Genomic DNA, 13,850 nt, shown 5'->3' with positions numbered 1-13,850 from the left:
ACTGAACCTAAAGAGTAGGGCACAGAGCGAGAGTAAAGGGGTTGTACCAAGATCACAAGTTATCCTCTGTCCACAGAACAGTGGATAACTTGCTGATAGCTGGGGCTCTCACCATTGAGACCACACCAATCTTGAACAGGGGTCCCGTATTCCCCCATGCCTGTCGCTGTGACGTCAGAACAAATGCAGCGCTGGCTGAACATACGCGGTTGGCACTTTATTCATTTCAATGGGGTTGACAAAGATAAATACACAAAAAAGCAAAAACCACTCGACCTGCATATTGTACACTGCAGAGAAGGAATCAAACATACATACCTCATACAGAACATCCTAATCCGAAAGGTTCTGCTAAAGGATGGAGAACAGTCATTTCCATATGAGTTAGCTAGACTCCGTCACTTCACATGACCAAATCTGTATGAAACCTTCTTGGTATATAAAATATGGAAAGGGTCATTCTGGGGTGTGGGAAATAGTCATTTTGTTATGTGAGTCGTCTATCGCAGGGGTCCCCAACTCCAGTCCTCGGGGACCAACAACGGGTCATGTTTTCAGGATATCCTATGGTAAGAACACCTGTGACAATGTCTGAGCACTAACAATAATTACATCACCTGTGCAATACTGAGGAAATCCTGAAAACATGACCTGTTGGCGGTCCCTGAGGACTGGAGTTGGGGAACACTGATCTATCCTGTCACTCAAAAGGACCCAATTAGTATAAAACTTTCTCCATATAACCCATGGAAAAAGTCCTTCTGGTGTATGTGTAACGGCCCCAAAGAACTTGCTGTGCATGTATGGCTGGAGGCCTAGTTTTGTCACTGTGACTCCAACACTCCAAATGGACCCTCGGGGTGGTATGCCGAGGAAATAACAAAGTCAAGTCCAGCAATAGTTTAGAAATCTGGGAGTGTACAGATTTACTAACTTTGGTATTTGAAATATAAATTGAATTCACAGTTCTCTGTAAAAGTATTTGTAACAGGTACACTAAGATGCTAAGCAGTCAATTGTACACGATGAGAAATACAGTGATATTGTTTTGCTAAAGACCTGACTTCAGCGCTCTCTTATCCTTTCCTGTTGATTTATTTGACAAACAATTTCCCCATTAGCTGCTTTAGATGAAGGATTGATTTGGATTTTAGTGAAGTGTAAATGAAGCAGAGGGACCCACTGGGCCACTACAGCTCCTCCCTACTTAAAAATGCAGCCACCCTCAGCTGTACCGAGCTGCAAGGGGTGGAAAGGTGTCCCTACCATGTATGTGTGATAGTACATAAGTTGAGATTTTGGTATACTTGAGAGTTTGGTTGGGTTAGGACGGAATCCTAGCTCCCAGCTTGCTATGGGGCACTCATAGCTCTTCTCCCCAAAGGCACAGAGAAAAATACATAAATATTCAATGCAATAAAGACCTGCGAGAAATGTACAGTATGGTAGTCAACCTGTAAGGAATGGAATTTGAGGTTAGGCAACAATCACGACACCACATTACTTTAGAGTCCTGTGCAAAATTTGGCATGTATATTCGGGAAGAAAACCTGAAGTAACAACAACAGCTTGATTCTTGGCAAACCTTCTGTTGACAGCATAACAGCCACTAGGATGTGCGAGAGTCCATGGAAAGCATAAGTCCACAATGCGATGTGCAGTGCACTAATACAAACATCTCTGGAAAGGAGGCAGAAGAAATGTGAGCATATGAACAATAAACAACAAAATTGGTGGCAAACTTTAAGTAGTCTCATGAGGCACATATCTTAAATCTTGCAATAACTTATAACTTGGAACTGTAGGACACACTGTGTAGTCTTTAAGGCAACTGAACTTGGTTGCGGCATATGTTGCAATAAATAAAGTATTTTTCTGAATCCATGGGATTGATAGATTGACGTTTTGTATGACAAAATCTATTCAAGAAATCTTGGTGGTGGTTTGCCACGTGTGGTTCTTTCAAATCTTAGAGCTGTGGGCAATGCTTGTAATCTTCTTGGAGTTTGGTGATGTTGGGGAAACTGGCATAGAGTTGGATGAGGTAGATGAAGTGGAAGAACCTGACGATGGAGATGAAATTGAAGGATGTGGTGATGCTTTTTCAAAATTGGGTCATGGTGGTTGAGATACCAGAGCAACTGATTTTCCAGATTAAATGGAGAAAGACCTGTGACGGATTTGTGAGTACATTGGGTGATTTCTCTTCTTCGGTTTCTGAATCTGTAGGTGAAATGGGTTGGTTGGTCAAGGCAAATTTTAAGGCAATTTGTGGTGGACAACTTGGATTTTTCCTTCAGGATGAGTTATGCGGTAGACTCCTTTTTCAGAGGAGATGACTGTATAGGGGGTGAGTTCCCATTGGGTGTCTAATTTTCCAATATGGTGTTTCTTTTTTCAACCAGACCTGATCTCCGGTTTGTATATTTGATGCATGGGCATGTTTGTCAAAATCACAAGCTTGTTTTTCCCTTTTTCTTTCCAAGCGGGTATTGACAATTTCTTGGACTTCCTCGTGTCGTCTTTGATGGTTCTGTATCCAATCTAGCACAACCGATTGCCTACCTTAATCGGTTACTTGAATTCCCAATTTGAGATCGGCTGGTAACTTTCCTTGGTGGACGAACATATAGTATGAGATGTACCCTATGGAATAAAGTGGGGTATTGTTATAAGTGTAGATTAATTCAGGTAGTAACGTGGGCCAATATTCTCTTTGTTTGGAGGGAATGGTTCCAAGTAATTCTAATATGGTTTGATTTGCCTTTTCACACAGTCCATTTCCTTGTGGGTAATAAGCTGTGGTACGAGGTTTCTTACAATTATAGGTTGCACAGAATTCCTGGAAGAGTTGCGATTCAAAAGTTAGTCCTTTGTCAGATAATGTTTGGTTGGGCCATCCGTAACTGATGATATGCTTCCAAATGATGGCGGCAGGGGTTCTGGCAGTGAGATCTTTGACAGGGATGGCAACTGTAAATTTGGTGTAGTGGTCAATTAAAGTGAGGACATAACTATACCCGGACTTACTGGGTTCAATCTTTAGGTGGTCAATGGCGAGAATTTCCAGAGGCTTGGTGGTGACAATGGGGTGTAATGTGGCTTTTTGATCATTTTGGGCTCTTCTTTTGGTTTCGCAGACTGTGCTTTCTTGGCACCATTTCTTGATGATATCTCTCATGGCAATCCAATAAAAGTGTTGGTGAATCACCACTTCTGTTTTATGGACTCCAAAGTGTCTGGACTGATCATGGTATGGAAATGGGACTTGACTGTTATCTCTGCGGGAAATTACTATTTGGTGTAGGCGGTGTCCAGATGCGGGGTCAATGGAACTTCTGTAAATGATATTTTTCTTAAGAAACAACCTCTTTCTCTGTCTCCACAATCGCTGTAACTTGGGGTCCATGGATTTGTGTAGTCTGCTTTTTGGGATGGCTCCTGTGAGTAAATGTTCTTATAAGTCCCCAATGGTTCGATTATCTTGCTGAAGCAAGAATCATTTTTTTGTGTGTCCTCAGTTTCTGGTGGGCGATTTAGAAGAAATAGTATCTAATGGGCTTGCTGTAGGGTAAAGTCTGGCATCTCTATGTCCTCCAAGGCGTCCTTTTCAGGGGAATTGTCTAATTTGGTAGGTAATCTGGAGAGAGCATTGGCATTGTTCTATCATGTCCCCAGCTGATCGGGCAAGTGCCCTGAGCCTGGCCGATCAACTATTGCAAGCTAGGTAGCGGAAGTGACGTACCCAAACTGCCGCCAGCGGGAACCCATGGAGCAGAGAGCGGGAGTCAGGGGACACCGGAGCAGCATCAGAGTCACAAGACGACCAGAAGAGGTGCTGGGAGAGAAGAGGAGCAGAAGAAAAGCAGGTACCGGAGCAACACCAGGAGACCAGAAAGTGCAGCCGCTAGGAGAGAGGTCCCGACGCTGAGACTGCAGGTGACGTCATCGGCTGCAGAGGAGCTGCTGACATGGTCAATAAGTATATTCTGTGTGCAACTAAGTGAGGGGAGGGGGTGTAAGAGTAAGTGAAGAAAATTAGTGTGTCTATAAGGTGTAAGTGAAGCAGAATTAGGTGATTGAATAAGAACAAGTAGTGTGTGAGCATTTAAAAAAAAAAAGTGAGCAGTTGCGAACGGCCGGAAGCATGTTTGGAGTGTGATCTAGTTAATCTTCTCTACTTCAACAAGTAAATTGTAGGATCCCCATTAGGATGAGCTCCATACCTGACAATGCCGTCCAGTGTGCTACTTGTGCAATGCATGTGGTCATTGATCAGCCGATCGAGGGTGTGTATTGTTGCGCAAGCTGCATGCTCGTCGCACATTTGGAAGCCCAAATCCAGGATCTAAATAAGTGAGAGAGGGAAGAGAACCAGTGAGGCTAGTCCTTAACTGCCGCAACCCAACAAGTTTGCAAAGTTGGCAGATAAGGGAGATGCCATTACAGAGCCAGCACTGCTGCAGCACGACATGCTCTCTGAACGCCAGGGGAATGACTGTTCCAGTGAGAAGGGGACAGGGAGCGTAGGGCAGGCTAGACAGGTCCAAGTGGTGGGGGACTCAGTTATAAGGGGGACAGATAGGGAAATCTGCCATAAAGGCTGGGATTGTTGACCGCTTGAGTTTGACACATAGCGGATAGGATTGACAGATTACTGGGATGGGCTGGTGAGGATCCAGCAGTCATGGGTCATGAACAAATTAGAGCTCAATGGAGGGCCCTCAAAAATGATTTCAGGGACCTAGATCCAAGCTTAGGGCGAGGACCTCCAGGGTAGTTTTCTTGGAAATACTACCTGTACCACAAGCCACACTAGAAAGGTAGCAGGATCTTAGGGAGGTAAACAAGTGGCTCTAGAGTTTGTGTAAGAAGGAGGGGTTCGGGTTCCTGGAGAACTGGGCTGAATTTGCTGCCGGTTAAAGGGTCTACCGTAGGCACGGGCTGCATTTTAATGGGGAGGGTGCAGCGGTGCTGGGGGAGAAGATGGTTAGAAGGCTAGAGAAGTGTTTAAACTAGACACTGGGGGAGGGCAAAAAGAGAAACAGGGGTAGACAGTGTAGATAGCAACCTGTGGCTAAGTAGTGGGATTGGGAGTTGAGCAGGGGGTAGGGTTAGTACAGCTAGAACTGACAGAACAGCCAATAGTACCATTAGTAGAAAAATGAATATAGAGAAGAAAAACAACTGTATAAATTGTATGGCAACGAATGCAAGAAGTCTGATAAGTAAAGTGGGTGACCTTGAAGCGAGAATGACTGATGAAAACTACAATATAGTTGTAACTCTGAAAATTTACCGCCCAATCGCACTTATCATCAAGCCATGTTTCCGTTATTCCAGTCTCTTCAGAAGAGACCATGGGGAACAGAAAGGGGGAGGGGTGTGTCTGTATGTTAAATAATTCTTAATGCCGAGGCTACAGGGAGATATAGGTGTAGGAGATGAACAGGTGAAATCTCTGTGGGTAGAAATACAGGGAGAAAAAAAATAACAAAATACCGATAGGGGTTTTCTATAGGCCACCAAAAGCACCAGAAGAAACTGAAATATTATTAAGGCTTCTTTCACATGAGCGCATATCGGCTGGCCGATATGCACTGTGATCTGATACATTGGATTGCAATGCATCAGATCACATGGGTGTATTTGTGAGATGTAAAAACGCCCAGCCAAGCCAACATAGCGTTACTGCTAAACTCTCTCCCTCTGTTCTTCCCCCGCTCCTCCCTGCCCCTTGTCCATAGCCATCCAATTGCACAGAACAAGGTAGAGAGGTGAACCTGCGATGGGGAGGGAGGGGAAATGGGCGATGGCCTGGTGAGCTCGGCGCATTGGTGCCGGCCTCACCAGGCCATATGAACGGGCACACAAACGTTTGATTTGTGCGCCCGTTCACCAAATCTTTCACTAACAACGTAGCGTATATCAGCCGGCTGTGAAAACAGCCGGCCGATATGCGCTCGTGTGAAAGAAGCCCTAGGTAGATAGAAGAGGTGTCAAACTGCAACAAAGTAAATATGATGGGGGACTTTAATTATCCTGATATATTTTGGGAAACCGAAACCTGCAAATCTCACAAGGGTGATAAGTTCTTGAGAACAATTAAAGATAACTATCTTACCCAAGATGTGTGGGAGCCAACTAGAATGAGGGCTATGCTGGACTTATAAACCAGACTGAATAATAGGACACTTGGGAATTAGTGACCACAATATAATTAACAAACCGGACTGAATAATGGGACACGTGGGAATTAGTGACCACAATATAATTAATTTCCAGCTGTCATTCAATAAGAAGCCTTATCAGGGAGCGACAAATAAACTAAACTTTAGTAAAGCAAAATTTGATCAGTTCAGAGCTACTATCGGTAACATTAATTGGGACCACATCCTCAAAAATATCAGTACAGAGGACAAATGGGAGAAGTTTAAAAACATCCTAATTACCTCCTCTGAGCAGTTCATACCCTTTAAAAACAAAAGAAGTACAAGTAGAAGGAAAGCAATGTGGCTCAACAAGACTGTAATGGGGGGGGGGGGGGGGGCGAAAAAAAAATTCTTTAAACTAATAAAACAAGAAGGCGGCAAAGAAGCGCTAAAATCATAGGGGGGGGGTAGCAAAATATGTAAAAAAAAAATCTAAATTGTTAAGAAGGGGGCAGAAAGATTAATCACCAAAGAGAGCAAAAATAACCCTAAACTATTCTTCAATTATATTAACAGCAAAAGGATTTGCACAGAGAGCACTGGTCCTTTAACAAATAATGCAAGAGAAATCATAGAAGACGACGGGAGGAAGGCAAATCAATTAAATAGTCTCTTTTCAAGTGTATTTACGAATGAAAAGGAAATGGCACACGAGATGCAGGGGAATAAAACAAACCTCCTGCTAAAAATTTAATTTATAAATCGCCACGCCCAGATGGAATACACCCAAGGATTCTAAGGGAGCTAAGTGATGTAATAGCTGGACTGCTGTTTCTTATACTTATGGACAGTAAGTCTCACTTCAATAACTGGAAAATTATTCAAGGGGTTTCTGAGAGACGCCATCCTTGAATACCTCAAGGAGAACAACGGAATAACTCCTCACCAGCACGAGTTCATTAGGGGTCAATCATGTCAGACCAATTTGATCAGCTTCTACGATGAAGTAAGTTCTAGGCTGAACCTAGGAGAGTCTATTGATCTTGTATATCTGTGTTTCTCTAAAGCATTTGACATCATGCCGCATAATAGGTTGATATATAAAATGAGGCAGCTCGGTCTTGACGAAAACGTCTGTATCAGGATAAAGAACTGGATCAGAGATAGAAAGCAGGGGGTGGTAATAAATGGTTTATACTCTGATTGCATCACCGTCGCTAGTGGGGTTCCACAGGTCTCAGCATAAGGGGGGAAAAAGAGAGATTAAAAAAAGGGGGGGCGGGGTCTCAAGAGCCATAGAGATCCTTGTATTCCTGCAAGTTTAGAAACTCCAACCAATAAAGCCATGTTTTTGAGAACCTGTTTTAAGAATAAGACTGTAAGATCCCCTATTTCCATCGTCTCCCGGATCTGTTGCAACCACATTGAAACAGAGGGAGGTAATGTTTATCTCCATAGTTTCGGTATGCATGCTCTTGCTGCATAAACCAGATGTCTCACGACAGAGTGCCTCTAGGAATACACGGGAATGTCGCTGAGATGTGAGAGGAAGAATGTAGGTGATTTTGGTAAAACAATATCTGTAAATTTCGAGGAAATGCGCCAAACCTTACATCAAACGTTTGCCAACACTGGGCAATCCCAAAAAAACATGTAGATGGGTTCCCTGGCCCCCACCACACCTCAAACACGCGGGGGAAATGGTTGGTATCATTTCATGTAATCAGGAGGGCATCCTATACCATCACTAAAGAATTTTGAATCCCGTTTCCTAAACCTCGCTTGAGATGGATGATTTATGTGTAAAGGTGAATACTCTTTTTAACTGTTCAGGTGTAAGAGATATTGACAAATCTCTTTCCCAAGCGTGTACATATGTTAGTGGTGGAGCCTCTGTGTGGGTAGTTAGAATGTTGTATATACATGAAAGGGTGTGATGGGAGGGACCTGTCCCACTGCAGAGCTGTTCAGAAGGAGTCTTCCCTCTTGAGCCAGTCTAGAACTTACCTCTCAGAAGCTGATCAGATTGGTTTGACAGGAGCGATCTCTCATAAACCCATGCTGATATGGAGTTATATTCCTTGAAGTACACCTGGATAGCATCTCTTAGAAACCCTTCAAACTTTTTACTCACATTAGAAGACTACCAGCCTGTAGTATCCAGGTTCCTTTTTCAACCCCTTTTTGAATAATCAATCTAAAGGAACAGATCCCGTCACTGTACAGTCTTTAAATATAAGAAACAAGGGTCTGTCTATCACATTATTTAATTCCCTAAGGCCTCCTTCCCACGAGCGTGACGGGCTCCGCCGCGTAATATTCCGCAGTGAAGCCCGTCACGGCGCCCCCCAGAGACCCCATACTTACCAGCGGAAGATCGCGTGAAGACGCTTCCCCACCCACCGCCGTCGCGTCATGTGACACGCCCACCGCGTCACGTGACGCGGCCGGCCGTGTCACGTGACGCGCCGGCCGCGTCATATGACGCGCGGCGGTAGGCGGGGAAGCGTTTTTTCACGCTATCTTCCGCTGGTTGCGGCGGGAGATAGCGTGAACGGACGGCTTCCATTGACTGCAATGGAAGCCGTCAGCGCGTACACCCGCGGCAAATAGAACATGCTGCGGGTGAGAACGGGAGATTTCACGGTGCGTAATTCCGCGGTGGAATTACGCATCATGAGCATTGTTCTATTAGGTTCAATAGAACCTAATAGCAGGGGGCAACGCAGCGGATTTTTGCCGCGGATTTACGCGGCGTAAATCCGTTCGTGGGAAGAAGGCCTTAGAACCCAGGTGTGTACACCATCGAGACCGAACATTTTTTTTATTTGAAGCTTTTTTTCGGTGCTCTGCACTTCTTCGTGAGGTAAACTTGTGTTATTTAGTGAAGCGTTTACTTTATCACTCTGCATCTCACCTGAGATTTAATAAATTTGCTTTCTCCTCATCACCCTTTACTATTTCTCTTAAATTATTTATTAAAGGGCCAACACTTTCAGTATTAATCTATTTACTAATTATATAGTTGAAGAGCAGTTTGGGGTTAGTTTTACTCTCTCTGGCAATGAGTTTCTCTGTCTCCATTTTTGCTATTTTTATCTGCTTTTCACATAATTTATTTTTTTCCTTATACATTTTTAGTGCTTCTTCGCTGCCTTCTTGCTTTAGTTTAAACACTTTCTTTTTTCTGTTTATTGCCCCCTTTACATCTTTATTGAAACACATTGTTTTTCTCCTATTACTAAGTCTTTTATTCCTGTAAGGTATGAACCTCTCACAGTTTAAGATATTTTTTAACTTTTCCCATTTATTGTCTGTACTTCTACTTTTGAGGACATTGTCCCAGTCAATATGGTTAAGGGCATCTCTGAGGTAATTGAACTTTGTCTTTCTAAAGTTTAGTATTTTCATAGCTCCCTGATAAAACTCCCTTTTTAAAGACAAGTGAAAATTCATTAGATTATGGTCACTATTTCCCAGGTGCACCCCAACTTGCACCCCCATTTTTCTTTCTGGTCTGTTGGTTAATATTAAATCCAAAATGGCCATCCCTCTGGTTGGGTCCTGCACAAGTTGGGTAAGGTAATTATCTTAAGATATTGACAGAAACTTGTTACCTTTAGGAGATCTGCAGGTTTCAGCTTCCAAGTTTATATCCAAATAGTTGAAGTCCCCATAATAATTATTTCACTGTGATTTGCCACTTCATTTTTTCTTTGTAATAGATTTTCAGTGGCTTCTGTTCTATTTGTTGGCCTATGAGGTTTTTTAATAGTTTTTTTCTCTCCAAGTATTTCCCCCCATAGAGACTCCACATGTTCATCTCCCTCCCATATAACCTCCCGTAGTGTGGGCTTTAAGCAGAATCTATATATAGAAAGGTGAAAGCCCTGACTGACTGACTCACCACTAATTCTCTAACTTCCTGTGTGTTATACAAACATGAAATTTGGCAGGAGCATTCTTTAGGTCCTAAATAGGAAAAGTAAAGGTGTCACATCTTGTTTATTCAATACTAAGTGCAAAAGTATTAGCAATCCTGTGTAATGTACCAAATCTAATTCTCTAACTTCCCTATGTCGTACAAATATGAAATTTGGCAGGGGTATTCTTTAAGTCCTAAAAAGGAAAAGTAAAGGAGTCACAACTCAAAATTCAATGCTAATTGTAAAAGTATTGGCATTCCTGTGTAATGTACCTAATCTAATTCTCTAACTTCCCGATGTCATACAAACATGAAATTTGGCACAACCATTCTTTAGGTCCTAAGTAGGAAAAGTAAAGGGGTCTCAACTTGATTATGCAATGCTAAGTGCAAAAGGAAGTGCAAGTGCACATCTATGTAATGTAACTTCCCAGTGTACTTACAAGTGTGGAATTTACATACAAATTAAATGTACAAGTGTGAAATTTGGCACAAGTATTCTTTAGGTCCTAAGTAGGAAAAGTAAAGTCCTAAATAGGAAAAGTAAGGGGGTCACAACTCAATTATTTAATGCTAATTGCAAAAGTAAGTACACAACCTATGTAATGTAGCTTCCCGGTGTCATACAAGTGTGAAATTTGGAATGAGCATTCTTTAGGTCCGAAATGAGGAGAGTGGAAGGAGTGGCATATTCTGCAGAGGGACATCAGTACATGCAGCCTGAAGAGAATCTAATATGTATACATATTTTACTCCTCAGTTACTCTAAAGTAACCTTGGCTTCATAAAATTTTCCATTCAAACAACACGTAAACACCTGTATCAAATTAATTTGGCTGAAGCTGGGTATATCAGCTAGTTTTACAGAAAGACAAACCCTCCTTTTTTCCGGTTTTAATAATCCCTTCTGAACAAACTAACCATGTAAGTTCATTGCCCAATCACAGCATTCATCCAACCAGGTCTACATTACTCCCTCTATGTCAGTTTTCCTCAGACATTATTAGTTCCAGTTCATGAACCTTATTGGTCAGTCTTCAAGAATTAGACACCATACACTTTAGAGGTTTTTGGTTATTTTTCACATTAAGTTTATCCCTAATAACTCTCCTGCCATTTCTAACTGTACTAACCCCTCCCACTGTCCTCTATCTCACTGGTTTCCCTCCTCCCAGTTCCTAGTTTAAAGACTCCTCCAACCTTCTAGCCCTCTCCCAGCACAAATGCATCCTCCCCATTGAGGTATAACCTGTAGCTAACAACAAAGTTGGCCCAGTTCTCCAGGAGCCCAAACCCCTCCTTCCTGCACCAACTTTGGAGCCACATGTTTATCTCTCTAATCTCCCTCTGCCTTTCTGGTGTGGCATGTTGTACAGGTTGTATTTCAGAAAATACTACTTTGGAAGTCCTTGCCCTAAGCTTACATCCTAGTTCCTTTAAAAAGTTTTTTAGAACCCTCCACCTACCTTTACATTTTTCATTAGTGTCGAAGGGATGCCAACATTAGTGGAAAAGCCGCATTAGCTTGACAGGGGAATGAAACTTTGTATTTAAAGTGGTCAACGTGTGTGTAAGCAAAAGTTATTGTAGTGATCTATTAGCATTTAAATGTAGTTCTATAGAAAACCAGCTCGAATCTGAGGAATACACGCCGCAATTTTTTAATTGGTTGATAACTGTAGAATGGTAGTAGGACCATAAATTTGGGACACCCAGCTCTCCTTGCTTACGGTGAAGGTAAATAATAGACCAAGCAAACGTGGATCTTTTGTTGTTTCAAATAACGATAATAGTTTTTGGAATTGACTACTTATGTAATGGAGAATAGGGGCGATTACTGTGCGAAAGTAATAGAGAATTTGGGGAAGGATTAGCCTCTTATGGAGTACAGCCAACTCAGGAAAGTTCGTGTTTTGAGAGGTTAAATTCTGTTTGAGTAGAAGTCTAATGCTGTACGCGGTTTAGGGATCGTGACTATACTTTTAGTTACATAGAGAAATAGTATAAGATCAAAGAGTTTGTAATATTCATTAGCAAAATGATCTGGGCCTGGAGCTTTGTGAGATTTGAGAGACTGAATTATTTTTGAAACTTCCGATGGGACGATGCGAGTATTTAACTTCATACGTTGGTTGAGAGAGAGAGATAGAAGTTTGATCTTTTCAAGAAACTTGTTTGTCAAAGGAAAAGTGGGTTGAGGGGCAGATAAATCTTCTTTCAAGTTCTATAGTTTGAAATAGTAGTCGCTGAATTCATCAGCAATATGTTGGAGATAAGTGATCTTAATACCAGAACCACCAAGTTTAGTTAGAAATGGATTATTTGCCATATTACAGATGTAAGACAAATGTAAATTCTATAGTGGTGGATTCAGATGAGCGTATTGCAAAATTCGCTTGCTCCCGCACAACTTTTTTGCATAGTCAATGAGGGTACTTAGCGCGCCTGTGCACAATATTGTTCATATTTGCGCAGGTACCACTAGTTCAGATGAGTGAGGAAACCACCCCGTCCTGATTTAAATGACCATTAAGTCAAGGGAGGTGAGAGAATCGAGCATGCAAAAAAAAAAACAAATGAGAATGAACCTATTGAACTCAATGGGTTCTATTCTTCACATATTGCGTGTGGGATTTTTCCATGCATAAATACGGCCATGTGAAAAAGCCCTTATAGCGGTGGATTCAGGGCTGTTAGCTGAATGCTTGTACATCTCACTGCTAGAATGTCAAACAAGGACAACATTGGAGGTGGGGAGTAATGGTACATTCACATGCAGTGGAAAGTGGTGGGCATTTTGGTGCTGATTTTCCACTTGGGAAATTCCGCACCATTTAGCTACATGTGAACTTACCTTTATTCTGATATGAATGCCTTCTTCACTAAGAGAAAATGTCCTCTTGGTGCTTATTTTACATTCAAGCTTTACTTTTTGCTTTTGCAGTTGTGCAGTGCTGCTGAGATATGAAATTGTATGGCTATTTAGTTGTATACAGGGATAGTCAAAAAGACTGATCCAGCGCTACATCTCAGTACTGGTGTACTACAGTATATTGAAGCAGCAATACAATACTATAGAAGACATGGATGCTCCACAGGATGGTATGGTGCACAGTACTCTGTGGGCCCCGGAAAATGGATTTCAATTTTGTATTGTAGCCCTTATAAAAGATAAAGAGTAAAACTCAAAGGCAAAATTAACGAGTAGCATGTGAGAAGCAGAAATCCGCTGTCTGCATCTCTCTAAGTCCAGTGGGACTGCTGCTGTGAATGACCTAAGGAAACATAAGTTTTGGTAGTCTTATCTATGCAAAAGCATACTCAAAGTGGTCTCCTCCTGCTACGATATGTGCAAACCATGCTGAAAGTCATCCACAGCCGTCTGCAGGAGATCCAGGTACTGATCTGAGTTGGGTCTCCTTTGAGTTCGCTTTTGCTTAGGCTGTACTACCAGAACTTGTGTTTCCTTTCTCCAGTCATAGCAGCGGTCCCATAGACCTTAGACAGACGTGGTGCAGTATGCTGGATGGGACGTGGATGATGAGAGTGGTAGTTAGCCTAATGTATGTCACAGCGGCTATCACCAGTACTTTCCCAACAAGCAGCGTCTGAAGTGGTAAACTGATATTAATAAGTGGGCTGATAATTTGTCGTGACGCCAGTGCTATACAGCACATAGTTGTGAGAGAAGCCAGCAACAATATTCATCAGCTGCATAATAGCAGTAAGATAGACGGGTGATCTGGGGAGGTGTGGGAGGTTGGTGGTTTGCT

Source organism: Eleutherodactylus coqui, chromosome 12 (assembly GCF_035609145.1).
Source record: "Eleutherodactylus coqui strain aEleCoq1 chromosome 12, aEleCoq1.hap1, whole genome shotgun sequence".
Lineage (NCBI taxonomy): Eukaryota > Metazoa > Chordata > Amphibia > Anura > Eleutherodactylidae > Eleutherodactylus > Eleutherodactylus coqui.
The sequence above is the reverse complement of the archived record's forward strand: the minus strand, read 5'-3'. Positions refer to the sequence as shown.